This window comes from Pan troglodytes, chromosome 16 (genome assembly GCF_028858775.2).
Source record: "Pan troglodytes isolate AG18354 chromosome 16, NHGRI_mPanTro3-v2.0_pri, whole genome shotgun sequence".
NCBI classification, from domain to species: domain Eukaryota; kingdom Metazoa; phylum Chordata; class Mammalia; order Primates; family Hominidae; genus Pan; species Pan troglodytes.
The window spans coordinates 2,980,382-3,001,144 of record NC_072414.2 but is presented as its reverse complement, the minus strand read 5'-3'; positions in this window follow the sequence as shown (position 1 = coordinate 3,001,144).

The following is a 20,763-nucleotide window of genomic DNA, read 5'->3' as shown; positions in this document are numbered from 1 at the left end:
GATAGTGTAGATATTTCCATGTTTTTACAGATATCAGTGTAGATATTTCAATGTTTATAGAGATGGCGGTGTAGATATTTCCATATTTATACAGATGTCTGTGTAGATATTTCCATGTGTATACAGATGGTATTGTAGGTATTTCCATGTTTATACAGATGGTGGTGTAGATATTTCCATGTTTATTCAGATGACTGTGTAGATATTTCCATGTTTTTACAGATGGCAGTGAAGATATTTCAAAGTTTATAGAGATGGTGCTGTAGATATTTCCATGTTTATACAGATAACGGTGGAGATATTTCCATGTTTATGCAGACAGCAGTGGAGATATTTCCATGTTTATACACATAGCGGTGTACATATTTCCATGTTTATAGAGACAGCGGTGTAGGTATTTCCATGTTTATACAGATAGCGGTGCAGAAATTTCCATGTTTATACAGATGCCCATGAAGATATCTCCATATTTATACAGAGGGCTGTGTAGATATTTCTATGTTTATACAGATGGCAGTGTAGATATTTCCATGTTCCTACACATGACTGTGTAGGTATTTCCATGTTTATACAGATGGCTTTGTAGATATTTCCATGTCTATAGAGATAGCGGTGCAGATATTTACATGTTTATACAGATACAGGTGTAGATATTTCCATGTTTATACAGACCGCAGTGTAGATATTTCCATGTTTATACAGATAGCGGTGTAGATATTTCCATGTTTATACAGATGGCTGTGTCGATATTTCCATGTTTATACAGAGTTCTCTGTAGATATTTCCATGTTTATATAGATGACAGTGTAGATATTTCCAGGTTTATACAGATGACTGTGTAGATATTTCCAAGTTAATACAGATGGCGGTGTAGATATTTCCATGTTTATAGAGATAGCGGTGTAGATATTTCCATGTTTATTGAGATAGCGGTGTAAATATTTCCATATTTATACAGATAGTGGTGTAGATATTTCCATGTTTTTACAGATAGCGGTGTAGATATTTCCATCTTTATTCAGAGAGTGCTGTACATATTTCCATGTTTATACAAATCACTGTGTAGATATTTCCATGTTTATACAGATAACGTTGTAGACATTTCCATCTTTATATAAACGGTGGTGTAGATATTTCCATGTTCCTACACATGACTGTGTAGTTATTTCCATGTTTATAGAGATGGCGGGGTAGATATTTCCATATTTATAGAGATAGCAGTGTAGATATTTCCAGGTTTATACAGATAGCGGTGTAAATATTTCCATGTTTATACAGATCGTGGTGTAGATATTTCCATGTTTATACAGATACCGGTGTAGATATTTCCATGTTTATACAGACTGCAGTATAGGTATTTCTATGTTTATACAAATAGCGGTGTAGATATTTCCATGTTTGTACAGATGGCGGTGTAGTTATTTCCATGTTTATATAGATAGCGGTGTAGATATTTCCATGTATATACACATGGCTGAGTAGATATTTCCGTGTTTATACAGATGGCGGTGTAGATATTTCCATGTTTTTACAGATAACTTTGTAAATATTTCCATGTTTATACAGATGGCGGTGTAGATATTTCGATGTTTATACAGATAGCAGTGGAGATATTTCCATGTTTATACAGATAGCGGTGTAGATATTTCCATGTTTATACTGATCGCGGTGTAGATATTTCCATGTTTATACAGATGGCGGTGTAGATATTTGAATATTTATACAGATGTCTGTGTAGATATTTACATGTGTATACAGATGGTATTGTAGGTATTTCCATGTTTATACAGATGGTGGTGTAGATATTTCCATGTTTATTCGGATGACTCTGCAGATATTTCCATGTTTTTTCAGATGGCAGTGTAGATATTTCAATGTTTATAGAGATGGCGATGTAGATATTTCCATATTTATACAGATGTCTGTGTAGATATTTCCATGTGTATACTGATGGTATTGTAGGTATTTCCATGTTTATACAGATGGTGGTGTAGGTATTTCCATGTTTATTCAGATGACTGTGTAGATATTTCCATGTTTTTACAGATGGCAGTGTAGATATTTCAATGTTTATAGAGATGGCGCTGTAGATATTTCCATGTTTATACAGATAACGGTGGAGATATTTCCATGTTTACGCAGACAGCAGTGGAGATATTTCCATGTTTATACAGATAGCGGTGTACATATTTCCATGTTTATAGAGACAGCGGTGTAGGTATTTCCATGTTTATACAGATAGCGGTGCAGATATTTCCATGTTTATACAGATGCCCGTGGAGATATCTCCATATTTATACAGAGGGCTGTGTAGATATTTCTATGTTTATACAGATGGCAGTGTAGATATTTCCATGTTCCTACACATGACTGTGTAGGTATTTCCATGTTTATACAGATGGCTTTGTAGATATTTCCATGTCTATAGAGATAGCGGTGCAGATATTTACATGTTTATACAGATAGCGGTGTAGATATTTCCATGTTTATATAGATCGTGGTGTAGATATTTCCATGTTTATACAGATACCGGTGTAGATATTTCCATGTTTATACAGACCGCAGTGTAGATATTTCCATGTTTATACAGATAGCGGTGTAGATATTTCCATGTTTATACAGATGGCTGTGTCGATATTTCCATGTTTATACAGAGTTCTCTGTAGATATTTCCATGTTTATATAGATGACAGTGTAGATATTTCCAGGTTTATACAGATGACTGTGTAGATATTTCCAAGTTAATACAGATGGCGGTGTAGATATTTCCATGTTTATAGAGATAGCGGTGTAGATATTTCCATGTTTATTGAGATAGCGGTGTAGATATTTCCATATTTATACAGATAGTGGTGTAGATATTTCCATGTTTTTACAGATAGCGGTGTAGATATTTCCATCTTTATTCAGAGAGTGCTGTACATATTTCCATGTTTATACAAATCACTGTGTAGATATTTCCATGTTTATACAGATAACTTTGTAGACATTTCCATCTTTATACAAACGGTGGTGTAGACATTTCCATGTTCCTACACATGACTGTGTAGTTATTTCCATGTTTATACAGATGGCGGTGTAGATATTTCCATATTTATAGAGATAGCAGTGTAGATATTTCCAGGTTTATACAGATAGTCGTGTAAATATTTCCATGTTTATACAGATCGTGGTGTAGATATTTCCATGTTTATACAGATACCGGTGTAGATATTTCCATGTTTATACAGACTGCAGTATAGGTATTTCTATGTTTATACAGATAGCGTTGTAGATATTTCCATATTTGTACAGATGGAGGTGTAGTTATTTCCATGTTTATATAGATAGCGGTGTAGATATTTCCATGTATATACACATGGCTGTGTAGATATTTCCATGTTTATACAGATGGCGGTGTAGATATTTCCATGTTTTTACAGACAACTTTGTAAATATTTCCATGTTTATACAGATGGCAGTGTAGATATTTCGATGTTTATACAGATAGCAGTGGAGATATTTCCATGTTTATACAGATAGCGGTGTAGATATTTCCATGTTTATACTGATCGCGGTGTAGATATTTCCATGTTTATACAGATGGCGGTGTAGATATTTCCATATTTATACAGATGTCTGTGTAGATATTTCCATGTGTATACAGATGGTATTGTAGGTATTTCCATGTTTATACAGATGGTGGTGTAGATATTTCCATGTTTATTCAGATGACTGTGTAGATATTTCCATGTTTTTACAGATGGCAGTGTAGATATTTCAATGTTTATAGAGATGGCGCTGTAGATATGTCCATGTTTATACAGATAATGGTGGAGATATTTCCATGTTTATGCAGAGAGCAGTGGAGATATTTCCATGTTTATACACATAGCGGTGTACATATTTCCATGTTTATAGAGAAGCGGTGTAGGTATTTCCATGTTTATACAGATAGCGGTGCAGAAATTTCCATGTTTATACAGATGCCCATGCAGATATCTCCATATTTATACAGAGGGCTGTATAGATATTTCTATGTTTATACAGATGGCAGTGTAGATATTTCCATGTTCCTACACATGACTGTGTAGGTATTTCCATGTTTATACAGATGGCTTTGAAGATATTTCCATGTCTATAGAGATAGCGGTGCAGATATTTACATGTTTATACAGATAGCGGTGTATATATTTCCATGTTTATACAGATCGTGGTGTAGATATTTCCATGTTTATACAGATACCGGTGTAGATATTTCCATGTTTATACAGACCGCAGTGTAGATATTTCCATGTTTATACAGACAGCGGTGTAGATATTTCCATGTTTATACAGATGGCTGTGTCGATATTTCCATGTTTATACAGAGTTCTCTGTACATATTTCCATGTTTATATAGATGACAGTGTAGATATTTCCAGGTTTATACAGATGACTGTGTAGATATTTCCAAGTTAATACAGATGGCGGTGTAGATATTTCCATGTTTATAGAGATAGCGGTGTAGATATTTCCATGTTTATTGAGATAGCGGTGTAAATATTTCCATATTTATACAGATAGTGGTGTAGATATTTCCATGTTTTTACAGATAGCGGTGTAGGTATTTCCATCTTTATTCAGAGAGTGCTGTACATATTTCCATGTTTATACAAATCACTGTGTAGATATTTCCATGTTTATACAGATAACTTTGTAGACATTTCCATCTTAATACAAACGGTGGTGTAGATATTTCCATGTTCCTACACATGACTGTGTAGTTATTTCCATGTTTATACAGATGGCGGTGTAGATATTTCCATATTTATAGAGATAGCAGTGTAGATATTTCCAGGTTTATACAGATAGCGGTGTAAATATTTCCATGTTTATACAGATCGTGGTGTAGATATTTCCATGTTTATACAGATACCGGTGTAGTTATTTCCATGTTTATACAGACTGCAGTATAGGTATTTCTATGTTTATACAGATAGCGGTGTAGATATTTCCATGTTTGTACAGATGGCGGTGTAGTTATTTCCATGTTTATATAGATAGCGGTGTAGATATTTCCATGTATATACACATGGCTGTGTAGATATTTCCGTGTTTGTACAGATGGCGGTGTAGATATTTCCATGTTTTTACAGATAACTTTGTAAATATTTCCATGTTTATGCAGATGGCGGTGTAGATATTTCGATGTTTATACAGATAGCAGTGGAGATATTTCCATGTTTATACAGATAGCGGTGTAGATATTTCCATGTTTATACTGATCGCGGTGTAGATATTTCCATGTTTATACAGATGGCGGTGTAGTTACTTCCATATTTATACAGATGTCTGTGTAGATATTTACATGTGTATACAGATGGTACTGTAGGTATTTCCATGTTTATACAGATGGTGGTGTATATATTTCCATGTTTATTCGGATGACTGTGTAGATATTTCCATGTTTTTACAGATGGCAGTGTAGATATTTCAATGTTTATAGAGATGGCCGTGTAGATATTTCCATATTTATACAGATGTCTGTGTAGATATTTCCATGTGTATACAGATGGTATTGTAGGTATTTCCATGTTTATACAGATGGTGGTGTAGATATTTCCATGTTTATTCAGATGACTGTGTAGATATTTCCATGTTTTTACAGATGGCAGTGTAGATATTTCAATGTTTATAGAGATGGCGCTGTAGATATTTCCATGTTTATACAGATAACGGTGGAGATATTTCCATGTTCATGCAGACAGCAGTGGAGATATTTCCATGTTTATACACATAGCGGTGTACATATTTCCATGTTTATAGAGACAGCGGTGTAGGTATTTCCATGTTAACAGATAGCGGTGCAGAAATTTCCATGTTTATACAGATGGCAGTGTAGATATTTCCATGTTCCTACACATGACTGTGTAGGTATTTCCATGTTTATACAGATGGCGGTGTAGATATTTGAATATTTATACAGATGTCTGTGTAGATATTTACATGTGTATACAGATGGTATTGTAGGTATTTCCATGTTTATACAGATGGTGGTGTAGATATTTCCATGTTTATTCGGATGACTCTGCAGATATTTCCATGTTTTTTCAGATGGCAGTGTAGATATTTCAATGTTTATAGAGATGGCGATGTAGATATTTCCATATTTATACAGATGTCTGTGTAGATATTTCCATGTGTATACTGATGGTATTGTAGGTATTTCCATGTTTATACAGATGGTGGTGTAGGTATTTCCATGTTTATTCAGATGACTGTGTAGATATTTCCATGTTTTTACAGATGGCAGTGTAGATATTTCAATGTTTATAGAGATGGCGCTGTAGATATTTCCATGTTTATACAGATAACGGTGGAGATATTTCCATGTTTACGCAGACAGCAGTGGAGATATTTCCATGTTTATACAGATAGCGGTGTACATATTTCCATGTTTATAGAGACAGCGGTGTAGGTATTTCCATGTTTATACAGATAGCGGTGCAGATATTTCCATGTTTATACAGATGCCCGTGGAGATATCTCCATATTTATACAGAGGGCTGTGTAGATATTTCTATGTTTATACAGATGGCAGTGTAGATATTTCCATGTTCCTACACATGACTGTGTAGGTATTTCCATGTTTATACAGATGGCTTTGTAGATATTTCCATGTCTATAGAGATAGCGGTGCAGATATTTACATGTTTATACAGATAGCGGTGTAGATATTTCCATGTTTATATAGATCGTGGTGTAGATATTTCCATGTTTATACAGATACCGGTGTAGATATTTCCATGTTTATACAGACCGCAGTGTAGATATTTCCATGTTTATACAGATAGCGGTGTAGATATTTCCATGTTTATACAGATGGCTGTGTCGATATTTCCATGTTTATACAGAGTTCTCTGTAGATATTTCCATGTTTATATAGATGACAGTGTAGATATTTCCAGGTTTATACAGATGACTGTGTAGATATTTCCAAGTTAATACAGATGGCGGTGTAGATATTTCCATGTTTATAGAGATAGCGGTGTAGATATTTCCATGTTTATTGAGATAGCGGTGTAGATATTTCCATATTTATACAGATAGTGGTGTAGATATTTCCATGTTTTTACAGATAGCGGTGTAGATATTTCCATCTTTATTCAGAGAGTGCTGTACATATTTCCATGTTTATACAAATCACTGTGTAGATATTTCCATGTTTATACAGATAACTTTGTAGACATTTCCATCTTTATACAAACGGTGGTGTAGACATTTCCATGTTCCTACACATGACTGTGTAGTTATTTCCATGTTTATACAGATGGCGGTGTAGATATTTCCATATTTATAGAGATAGCAGTGTAGATATTTCCAGGTTTATACAGATAGTCGTGTAAATATTTCCATGTTTATACAGATCGTGGTGTTGATATTTCCATGTTTATACAGATACCGGTGTAGATATTTCCATGTTTATACAGACTGCAGTATAGGTATTTCTATGTTTATACAGATAGCGTTGTAGATATTTCCATATTTGTACAGATGGAGGTGTAGTTATTTCCATGTTTATATAGATAGCGGTGTAGATATTTCCATGTATATACACATGGCTGTGTAGATATTTCCATGTTTATACAGATGGCGGTGTAGATATTTCCATGTTTTTACAGACAACTTTGTAAATATTTCCATGTTTATACAGATGGCAGTGTAGATATTTCGATGTTTATACAGATAGCAGTGGAGATATTTCCATGTTTATACAGATAGCGGTGTAGATATTTCCATGTTTATACTGATCGCGGTGTAGATATTTCCATGTTTATACAGATGGCGGTGTAGATATTTCCATATTTATACAGATGTCTGTGTAGATATTTCCATGTGTATACAGATGGTATTGTAGGTATTTCCATGTTTATACAGATGGTGGTGTAGATATTTCCATGTTTATTCAGATGACTGTGTAGATATTTCCATGTTTTTACAGATGGCAGTGTAGATATTTCAATGTTTATAGAGATGGCGCTGTAGATATGTCCATGTTTATACAGATAATGGTGGAGATATTTCCATGTTTATGCAGAGAGCAGTGGAGATATTTCCATGTTTATACACATAGCGGTGTACATATTTCCATGTTTATAGAGAAGCGGTGTAGGTATTTCCATGTTTATACAGATAGCGGTGCAGAAATTTCCATGTTTATACAGATGCCCATGCAGATATCTCCATATTTATACAGAGGGCTGTATAGATATTTCTATGTTTATACAGATGGCAGTGTAGATATTTCCATGTTCCTACACATGACTGTGTAGGTATTTCCATGTTTATACAGATGGCTTTGAAGATATTTCCATGTCTATAGAGATAGCGGTGCAGATATTTACATGTTTATACAGATAGCGGTGTATATATTTCCATGTTTATACAGATCGTGGTGTAGATATTTCCATGTTTATACAGATACCGGTGTAGATATTTCCATGTTTATACAGACCGCAGTGTAGATATTTCCATGTTTATACAGACAGCGGTGTAGATATTTCCATGTTTATACAGATGGCTGTGTCGATATTTCCATGTTTATACAGAGTTCTCTGTACATATTTCCATGTTTATATAGATGACAGTGTAGATATTTCCAGGTTTATACAGATGACTGTGTAGATATTTCCAAGTTAATACAGATGGCGGTGTAGATATTTCCATGTTTATAGAGATAGCGGTGTAGATATTTCCATGTTTATTGAGATAGCGGTGTAAATATTTCCATATTTATACAGATAGTGGTGTAGATATTTCCATGTTTTTACAGATAGCGGTGTAGGTATTTCCATCTTTATTCAGAGAGTGCTGTACATATTTCCATGTTTATACAAATCACTGTGTAGATATTTCCATGTTTATACAGATAACTTTGTAGACATTTCCATCTTAATACAAACGGTGGTGTAGATATTTCCATGTTCCTACACATGACTGTGTAGTTATTTCCATGTTTATACAGATGGCGGTGTAGATATTTCCATATTTATAGAGATAGCAGTGTAGATATTTCCAGGTTTATACAGATAGCGGTGTAAATATTTCCATGTTTATACAGATCGTGGTGTAGATATTTCCATGTTTATACAGATACCGGTGTAGTTATTTCCATGTTTATACAGACTGCAGTATAGGTATTTCTATGTTTATACAGATAGCGGTGTAGATATTTCCATGTTTGTACAGATGGCGGTGTAGTTATTTCCATGTTTATATAGATAGCGGTGTAGATATTTCCATGTATATACACATGGCTGTGTAGATATTTCCGTGTTTGTACAGATGGCGGTGTAGATATTTCCATGTTTTTACAGATAACTTTGTAAATATTTCCATGTTTATGCAGATGGCGGTGTAGATATTTCGATGTTTATACAGATAGCAGTGGAGATATTTCCATGTTTATACAGATAGCGGTGTAGATATTTCCATGTTTATACTGATCGCGGTGTAGATATTTCCATGTTTATACAGATGGCGGTGTAGTTACTTCCATATTTATACAGATGTCTGTGTAGATATTTACATGTGTATACAGATGGTACTGTAGGTATTTCCATGTTTATACAGATGGTGGTGTATATATTTCCATGTTTATTCGGATGACTGTGTAGATATTTCCATGTTTTTACAGATGGCAGTGTAGATATTTCAATGTTTATAGAGATGGCCGTGTAGATATTTCCATATTTATACAGATGTCTGTGTAGATATTTCCATGTGTATACAGATGGTATTGTAGGTATTTCCATGTTTATACAGATGGTGGTGTAGATATTTCCATGTTTATTCAGATGACTGTGTAGATATTTCCATGTTTTTACAGATGGCAGTGTAGATATTTCAATGTTTATAGAGATGGCGCTGTAGATATTTCCATGTTTATACAGATAACGGTGGAGATATTTCCATGTTCATGCAGACAGCAGTGGAGATATTTCCATGTTTATACACATAGCGGTGTACATATTTCCATGTTTATAGAGACAGCGGTGTAGGTATTTCCATGTTAACAGATAGCGGTGCAGAAATTTCCATGTTTATACAGATGGCAGTGTAGATATTTCCATGTTCCTACACATGACTGTGTAGGTATTTCCATGTTTATACAGATGGCTTTGTAGATATTTCCATGTCTATAGAGATAGCGGTGCAGATATTTACATGTTTATACAGATAGCGGTGTATATATTTCCATGTTTATACAGATCGTGGTGTAGATATTTCCATGTTTATGCAGATACCGGTGTAGATATTTCCATGTTTATACAGACCGCAGTGTAGATATTTCCATGTTTATACAGATAGCGGTGTAGATATTTCCATGTTTATAGAGATGGCTCTGTCGATATTTCCATGTTTATACAGAGTTCTCTGTAGATATTTCCATGTTTATATAGATGACAGTGTAGATATTTCCAGGTTTATACAGATGAGTGTGTAGATATTTCCAAGTTAATACAGATGGCGGTGTAGACATTTCCATGTTTACAGAGATAGCGGTGTAGATATTTCCATGTTTATTGAGATAGCGGTGTAAATATTTCCATATTTATACAGATAGTGGTGTAGATATTTCCATGCTTTTAGAGATAGCGGTGTAGATATTTCCATCTTTATTCAGAGAGTGCTGTACATATTTCCATGTTTATAGAAATCACTCTGTAGATATTTCCATGTTTATACAGATAACTTTGTAGACATTTCCATGTTTATGCAGACAGCAGTGGAGGTATTTCCATGTTTATACACATAGCGGTGTACATATTTCCATGTTTATACAGACAGCGGTGTAGGTATTTCCATGTTTATACAGATAGCGGTGCAGATATTTCCATGTTTATACAGATACCCTTGCAGATATCTCCATTTTTATACAGAGGGCTGTGTAGATATTTCTATGTTTATACAGATAGCAGTGTAGATATTTCCATGTACATACACATGACTGTGTAGGTATTTCCATGTTTATACAGATGGCTTTGTAGATATTTCCATGTCTATAGAGATAGCGGTGCAGATATTTACATGTTTATACAGATAGCGGTGTATATATTTCCATGTTTATACAGATCGTGGTGTAGATATTTCCATGTTTATACAGATACCAGTGTAGATATTTCCATGTTTATACAGACCGCAGTGTAGATATTTCCATTTTTATACAGATAGCGGTGTAGATATTTTCATGTTTATACAGATGGCTGTGTCGATATTTCCATGTTTATACAGAGTTCTCTGTACATATTTCCATGTTTATATAGATGACAGTGTAGATATTTCCAGGTTTATACAGATGACTGTGTAGATATTTCCAAGTTAATACAGATGGCGGTGTAGATATTTCCACGTGTATAGAGATAGCGGTGTAGATATTTCCATGTTTATTGAGATAGCAGTGTAAATATTTCCATATTTATACAGATAGTGGTGTAGATATTTCCATGTTTTTACAGATAGCGGTGTAGATATTTCCATCTTTATTCAGAGAGTGCTGTACATATTTCCATGTTTATACAAATCACTGTGTAGATATTTCCATGTTTATACAGATAACGTTGTAGACATTTCCATCTTTATACAAACGGTGGTGTAGATATTTCCATGTTCCTACACATGACTGTGTAGTTATTTCCATGTTTATACAGATGGCGGTGTAGATATTTCCATATTTATAGAGATAGCAGTGTAGATATTTCCAGGTTTATACAGATAGCGGTGTATATATTTCCATGTTTATACAGATCGTGGTGTAGATATTTCCATGTTTATACAGATACCGGTGTAGATATGTCCATGTTTATACAGACCGCAGTGTAGATATTTCCATGTTTATACAGATAGCGGTGTAGATATTTCCATGTTTATACAGATGGCTGTGTCGATATTTCCATGTTTATACAGAGTTCTCTGTAGATATTTCCATGTTTATATAGATGACAGTGTAGATATTTCCAGGTTTATACAGATGACTGTGTAGATATTTCCAAGTTAATACAGATGGCGGTGTAGATACTTCCATGTTTATAGAGACAGCGGTGTAGATATTTCCATGTTTATTGAGATAGCGGTGTAAATATTTCCATATTTATACAGATAGTGGTGTAGATATTTCCATGTTTTTACAGATAGCGGTGTAGATATTTCCATCTTTATTCAGAGAGTGCTGTACATATTTCCATGTTTATACAAATCACTGTGTAGATATTTCCATGTTTATACAGATAACGTTGTAGACATTTCCATCTTTATACAAACGGTGGTGTAGATATTTCCATGTTCCTACACATGACTGTGTAGTTATTTCCATGTTTATACAGATGGCGTGTAGATATTTCCATATTTATAGAGATAGCAGTGTAGATATTTCCAGGTTTATACAGATAGCGGTGTAAATATTTCCATGTTTATACAGATCGTGGTGTAGATATTTCCATGTTTATACAGATACCGGTGTAGATATTTCCATGTTTATACAGACTGCAGTATAGGTATTTCTATGTTTATACAGATAGCGGTGTAGATATTTCCATGTTTGTACAGATGGCGGTGTAGTTATTTCCATGTTTATATAGATAGCGGTGTAGATATTTCCATGTATATACACATGGCTGTGTAGATATTTCCGTGTTTATACAGATGGCGGTGTAGATATTTCCATGTTTTTACAGATAACTTTGTAAATATTTCCATGTTTATGCAGATGGCGGTGTAGATATTTCGATGTTTATACAGATAGCAGTGGAGATATTTCCATGTTTATACAGATAACGGTGTAGATATTTCCATGTTTATACTGATCGCGGTGTAGATATTTCCATGTTTATACAGATGGCGGTGTAGATATTTCCATTTTTATACAGATGTCTGTTTAGATATTTACATGTGTATACAGAAGGTATTGTAGGTATTTCCATGTTTATACAGATGGTGGTGTAGATATTTCCATGTTTATTCGGATGATTGTGTAGATATTTCCATGTTTTTACAGATGGCAGTGTAGATATTTCAATGTTTATAGAGATGGCGGTGTAGATATTTCCATATTTATACAGATGTCTGTGTAGATATTTCCATGTGTATACAGATGGTATTGTAGGTATTTCCATGTTTATACAGATGGTGGTGTAGATATTTCCATGTTTATTCAGATGACTGTGTAGATATTTCCATGTTTTTACAGATGGCAGTGTAGATATTTCAATGTTTGTAGAGATGGCGCTGTAGATATGTCCATGTTTATACAGATAACGGTGGAGATATTTCCATGTTTATGCAGACAGCAGTGGAGATATTTCCATGTTTATACACATAGCGGTGTACATATTTCCATGTTTATAGAGACAGCGGTGTAGGTATTTCCATGTTTATAAAGATAGCGGTGCAGATATTTCCATGTTTATACAGATGCCCGTGCAGATATCTCCATATTTATACAGAGGGCTGTGTAGATATTTCTATGTTTATACAGATGGCAGTGTAGATATTTCCATGTTCCTACACATGACTGTGTAGGTATTTCCATGTTTATACAGATGGCTTTGTAGATATTTCCATGTCTATAGAGATAGCGGTGCAGATATTTACATGTTTATACAGATAGCGGTGTATATATTTCCATGTTTATACAGATCGTGGTGTAGATATTTCCATGTTTATACAGATACCGGTGTAGATATTTCCATGTTTATACAGACCGCAGTGTAGATATTTCCATGTTTATACATATAGCGGTGTAGATATTTCCATGTTTATACAGATGGCTGTGTCGATATTTCCATGTTTATACAGAGTTCTCTGTAGATATTTCCATGTTTATATAGATGACAGGGTAGATATTTCCAGGTTTATATAGATGACTGTGTAGATATTTCCAAGTTAATACAGATGGCGGTGTAGATATTTCCATGTTTATAGAGATAGCGGTGTAGATATTTCCATGTTTATTGAGATAGCGGTGTAAATATTTCCATATTTATACAGATAGTGGTGTAGATATTTCCATGTTTTTACAGATAGCGGTGTAGATATTTCCATCTTTATTCAGAGAGTGCTGTACATATTTCCATGTTTATACAAATCACTGTGTAGATATTTCCATGTTTATACAGATAACGTTGTAGACATTTCCATCTTTATACAAACGGTGGTGTAGATATTTCCATGTTCCTACACATGACTGTGTAGTTATTTCCATGTTTATACAGATGGCGGTGTAGATATTTCCACATTTATAGAGATAGCAATGTAGATATTTCCAGGTATATACAGATAGCGGTGTAAATATTTCCATGTTTATACAGATCGTGGTGCAGATATTTCCATGTTTATACAGATACCGGTGTAGATATTTCCATGTTTATACAGACTGCAGTATAGGTATTTCTATGTTTATACAAATAGCGGTGTAGATATTTCCATGTTTGTACAGATGGCGGTGTAGTTATTTCCATGTTTATATAGATAGCGGTGTAGATATTTCCATGTATATACACATGGCTGTGTAGATATTTCCATGTTTAAACAGATGGCGGTGTAGATATTTACATGTTTTTACAGATAACTTTGTAAATATTTCCATGTTTATACAGATGGCGGTGTAGATATTTCGATGTTTATACAGATAGCAGTGGAGATATTTCCATGTTTATACAGATAGCGGTGTAGATATTTCCATGTTTATACTGATCGCGGTGTAGATATTTCCATGTTTATACAGATGGCGGTGTAGATATTTCCATATTTATACAGATGTCTGTGTAGATATTTACATGTGTATACAGATGGTATTGTAGGTATTTCCATGTTTATACAGATGGTGGTGTAGATATTTCCATGTTTATTCGGATGACTGTGTAGATATTTCCATGTTTTTACAGATGGCAGTGTAGATATTTCTATGTTTATAGAGACGGCGCTGTAGATATTTCCATGTTTATACAGATAACGGTGGAGATATTTCTATGTTTATGCAGACAGCAGTGGAGATATTTCCATGTTTATACACATAGCGGTGTGCATATTTCCATGTTTATAGAGACAGCGGTGTAGGTATTTCCATGTTTATACAGATAGCGGTGCAGATATTTCCATGTTTATACAGATGCCCGTGCAGATATCTCCATATTTATACAGAGGGCTGTGTAGATATTTCTATGTGTATACAGATGGCAGTGTAGATATTTCCATGTTCCTACACATGACTGTGTAGGTATTTCCATGTTTATACAGATGGCTTTGTAGATATTTCCATGTCTATAGAGATAGCTGTGCAGATATTTACGTGTTTATACAGATAGCGGTGTATATATTTCCATGTTTATATAGATCGTGGTGTAGATATTTCCATGTTTATACAGATACCGGTGTAGATATTTCCATGTTTATACAGACCGCAGTGTAGATATTTCCATGTTTATACAGATAGCGGTGTAGATATTTCCATGTTTATACAGATGGCTGTGTCGATATTTCCATGTTTATACAGAGTTCTCTGTACATATTTCCATGTTTATATAGATGACAGTGTAGATATTTCCAGGTTTATACAGATGACTGTGTAGATATTTCCAAGTTAATACAGATGGCGGTGTAGATATTTCCATGTTTATAGAGATAGCGGTGTAGATATTTCCATGTTTATTGAGATAGCGGTGTAAATATTTCCATATTTATACAGATAGTGGTGTAGATATTTCCATGTTTTTACAGATAGCGGTGTAGATATTTCCATCTTTATTCAGAGAGTGCTGTACATATTTCCATGTTTATACAAATCACTGTGTAGATATTTCCATGTTTATACAGATAACTTTGGAGACATTTACATCTTTATTCAAACGGTGGTGTAGATATTTCCATGTTCCTACACATGACTGTGTAGTTATTTCCATGTTTATACAGATGGCGGTGTAGATATTTCCATATTTATAGAGATAGCAGTGTAGATATTTCCAGGTTTATACAGATAGCGGTGTAAATATTTCCATGTTTATACAGATCGTGGTGTAGATATTTCCATGTTTATACAGATACCGGTGTAGATATTTCCATGTTTATACAGACTGCAGTATAGGTATTTCTATGTTTATACAGATAGCGGTGTAGATATTTCCATGTTTATACAGATGGCGGTGTAGATATTTCCATGTTTTTACAGATAACTTTGTAAATATTTCCATGTTTATACAGATGGCGGTGTAGATATTTCGATGTTTATACAGATAGCAGTGGAGATATTTCCATGTTTATACAGATAGCGGTGTAGAAATTTCCATGTTTATACTGATCGCGGTGTAGATATTTCCATGTTTATACAGATGGCGGTGTAGATATTTCCATATTTATACAGATGTCTGTGTAGATATTTACATGTGTATACAGATGGTATTGTAGGTATTTCCATGTTTATACAGATGGTGGTGTAGATATTTCCATGTTTATTCGGATGACTGTGTAGATATTTCCATGTTTTTACAGATGGCAGTGTAGATATTTCAATGTTTATAGAGATGGCGGTGTAGATATTTCCATATTTATACAGATGTCTGTGTAGATATTTCCATGTGTATACAGATGGTATTGTAGGTATTTCCATGTTTATACAGATGGTGGTGTAGATATTTCCATGTTTATTCAGATGACTGTGTAGATATTTCCATGTTTTTACAGATGGCAGTGTAGATATTTCAATGTTTATAGAGATGGCGCTGTAGATATGTCCATGTTTATACAGATAACGGTGGAGATATTTCCATGTTTATGCAGACAGCAGTGGATATATTTCCATGTTTATACACATAGCGGTGTACATATTTCCATGTTTATAGAGACAGCGGTGTAGGTATTTCCATGTTTATACAGATAGCGGTGCAGAAATTTCCATGTTTATACAGATGCCCATGCAGATATCTCCATATTTATACAGAGGGCTGTGTAGATATTTCTATGTTTATACAGATGCCAGTGTAGATATTTCCATGTTCCTACTCATGACTGTGTAGGTATTTCCATGTTTATACAGATGGCTTTGTAGATATTTCCATGTCTATAGAGATAGCGGTGCAGATATTTACATGTTTATACAGATAGCGGTGTATATATTTCCATGTTTATACAGATCGTGGTGTAGATATTTCCATGTTTATACAGATACCGGTGTAGATATTTCCATGTTTATACAGACCGCAGTGTAGATATTTCCATGTTTATACAGATAGCGGTGTAGATATTTCCATGTTTATACAGATGGCTGTGTCGATATTTCCATGTTTATACAGAGTTCTCTGTAGATATTTCCATGTTTATATAGATGACAGGGTAGATATTTCCAGGTTTATACAGATGACTGTGTAGATATTTCCAAGTTAATACAGATGGCGGTGTAGATATTTCCATGTTTATAGAGATAGCGGAGTAGATATTTCCATGTTTATAGAGATAGCGGTGTAGATATTTCCATGTTTATTGAGATAGCGGTGTAAATATTTCCATATTTATACAGATAGTGGTATAGATATTTCCATGTTTTTACAGATAGCGGTGTAGATATTTCCATCTTGATTCAGAGAGTGCTGTACATATTTCCATGTTTATACAAATCACTGTGTAGATATTTCCATGTTTATACAAATCACTGTGTAGATATTTCCATGTTTATACAGATAACGTTGTAGACATTTCCATCTTTATACAAACGGTGGTGTAGATATTTCCATGTTCCTACACATGACTGTGTAGTTATTTCCATGTTTATACAGATGGCGGTGTAGATATTTCCACATTTATAGAGATAGCAGTGTAGATATTTCCAGGTATATACAGATAGCGGTGTAAATATTTCCATGTTTATACAGATCGTGGTGTAGATATTTCCATGTTTATACAGATACCGGTGTAGATATTTCCATGTTTATACAGACTGCAGTATAGGTATTTCTATGTTTATACAAATAGCGGTGTAGATATTTCCATGTTTGTACAGATGGCGGTGTAGTTATTTCCATGTTTATATAGATAGCGGTGTAGATATTTCCATGTATATACACATGGCTGTGTAGATATTTCCATGTTTATACAGATGGCGGTGTAGATATTTCCATGTTTTTACAGATAACTTTGTAAATATTTCCATGTTTATACAGATGGCGGTGTAGATATTTCGATGTTTATACAGATAGCAGTGGAGATATTTCCATGTTTATACAGATAGCGGTGTAGATATTTCCATGTTTATATTGATTGCGGTGTAGATATTTCCATGTTTATACAGATGGCGGTGTAGATATTTCCATATTTATACAGATGTCTGTGTAGATATTTACATGTGTATACAGATGGTATTGTAGGTATTTCCATGTTTATACAGATGGTGGTGTAGATATTTCCATGTTTATTCGGATGACTGTGTAGATATTTCCATGTTTTTACAGATGGCAGTGTAGATATTTCTATGTTTATAGAGACGGCGCTGTAGATATTTCCATGTTTATACAGATAACGGTGGAGATATTTCCATGTTTATGCAGACAGCAGTGGAGATATTTCCATGTTTATACACATAGCGGTGTGCATATTTCCATGTTTATAGAGACAGCGGTGTAGGTATTTCCATGTTTATACAGATAGCGGTGCAGATATTTCCATGTTTATACAGATGCCCGTGCAGATATCTCCATATTTATACAGAGGGCTGTGTAGATATTTCTATGTGTATACAGATGGCAGTGTAGATATTTCCATGTTCCTACACATGACTGTGTAGGTATTTCCATGTTTATACAGATGGCTTTGTAGATATTTGCATGTCTATAGAGATAGCTGTGCAGATATTTACGTGTTTATACAGATAGCGGTGTATATATTTCCATGTTTATATAGATCGTGGTGTAGATATTTCCATGTTTATACAGATACCGGTGTAGATATTTCCATGTTTATACAGACCGCAGTGTAGATATTTCCATGTTTATACATATAGCGGTGTAGATATTTCCATGTTTATACAGATGGCTGTGTCGATATTTCCATGTTTATACAGAGTTCTCTGTACATATTTCCATGTTTATATAGATGACAGTGTAGATATTTCCAGGTTTATACAGATGACTGTGTAGATATTTCCAAGTTAATACAGATGGCGGTGTAGATATTTCCATGTTTATAGAGATAGCGGTGTAGATATTTCCATGTTTATTGAGATAGCGGTGTAAATATTTCCATATTTATACAGATAGTGGTGTAGATATTTCCATGTTTTTACAGATAGCGGTGTAGATATTTCCATCTTTATTCAGAGAGTGCTGTACATATTTCCATGTTTATACAAATCACTGTGTAGATATTTCCATGTTTATACAGATAACTTTGGAGACATTTACATCTTTATACAAACGGTGGTGTAGATATTTCCATGTTCCTACACATGACTGTGTAGTTATTTCCATGTGTATACAGATGGCGGTGTAGATATTTCCATATTTGTAGAGATAGCAGTGTAGATATTTCCAGGTTTATACAGATAGCGGTGTAAATATTTCCATGTTTATACAGATCGTGGTGTAGATATTTCCATGTTTATACAGATACCGGTGTAGATATTTCCATGTTTATACAGAATTCAGTATAGGTATTTCTATGTTTATACAGATAGCGGTGTAGATATTTCCATGTTTATACAGATGGCGGTGTAGATATTTCCATGTTTTTACAGATAACTTTGTAAATATTTCCATGTTTATACAGATGGCGGTGTAGATATTTCGATGTTTATACAGATAACAGTGGAGATATTTCCATGTTTATACAGATAGCGGTGTAGATATTTCCATGTTTATACTGATCGCGGTGTAGATATTTCCATGTTTATACAGATGGCGGTGTAGATATTTCCATATTTATACAGATGTCTGTGTAGATATTTACATGTGTATACAGATGGTATTGTAGGTATTTCCATGTTTATACAGATGGTGGTGTAGATATTTCCATGTTTATTCGGATGACTGTGTAGATATTTGCATGTTTTTACAGATGGCAGTGTAGATATTTCAATGTTTATAGAGATGGCGTTGTAGATATTTCCATATTTATACAGATGTCTGTGCAGATATTTCCATGTGTATACAGATGGTATTGTAGGTATTTCCATGTTTATACAGATGGTGGTGTAGATATTTCCATGTTTATTCAGATGACTGTGTAGATATTTCCATGTTTTTACAGATGGCAGTGTAGATATTTCAATGTTTATAGAGATGGCGCTGTAGATATGTCCATGTTTATACAGATAACGGTGGAGATATTTCCATGTTTATGCAGACAGCAGTGGAGATATTTCCATGTTTATACACATAGCGGTGTACATATTTCCATGTTTATAGAGACAGCGGTGTAGGTATTTCCATGTTTATACAGATAGCGGTGCAGAAATTTCCATGTTTATACAGATGCCCATGCAGATATCTCCATATCTATACAGAGGGCTGTGTAGATATTTCTATGTTTATACAGATGGCAGTGTAGATATTTCCATGTTCCTACACATGACTGTGTAGGTATTTCCATGTTTATACAGATGGCTTTGTAGATATTTCCATGTCTATAGAGATAGCGGTGCAGATATTTACATGTTTATACAGATAGCGGTGTATATATTTCCATGTTTATACAGATCGTGGTGTAGATATTTCCATGTTTATACAGATACCGGTGTAGATATGTCCATGTTTATACAGACCG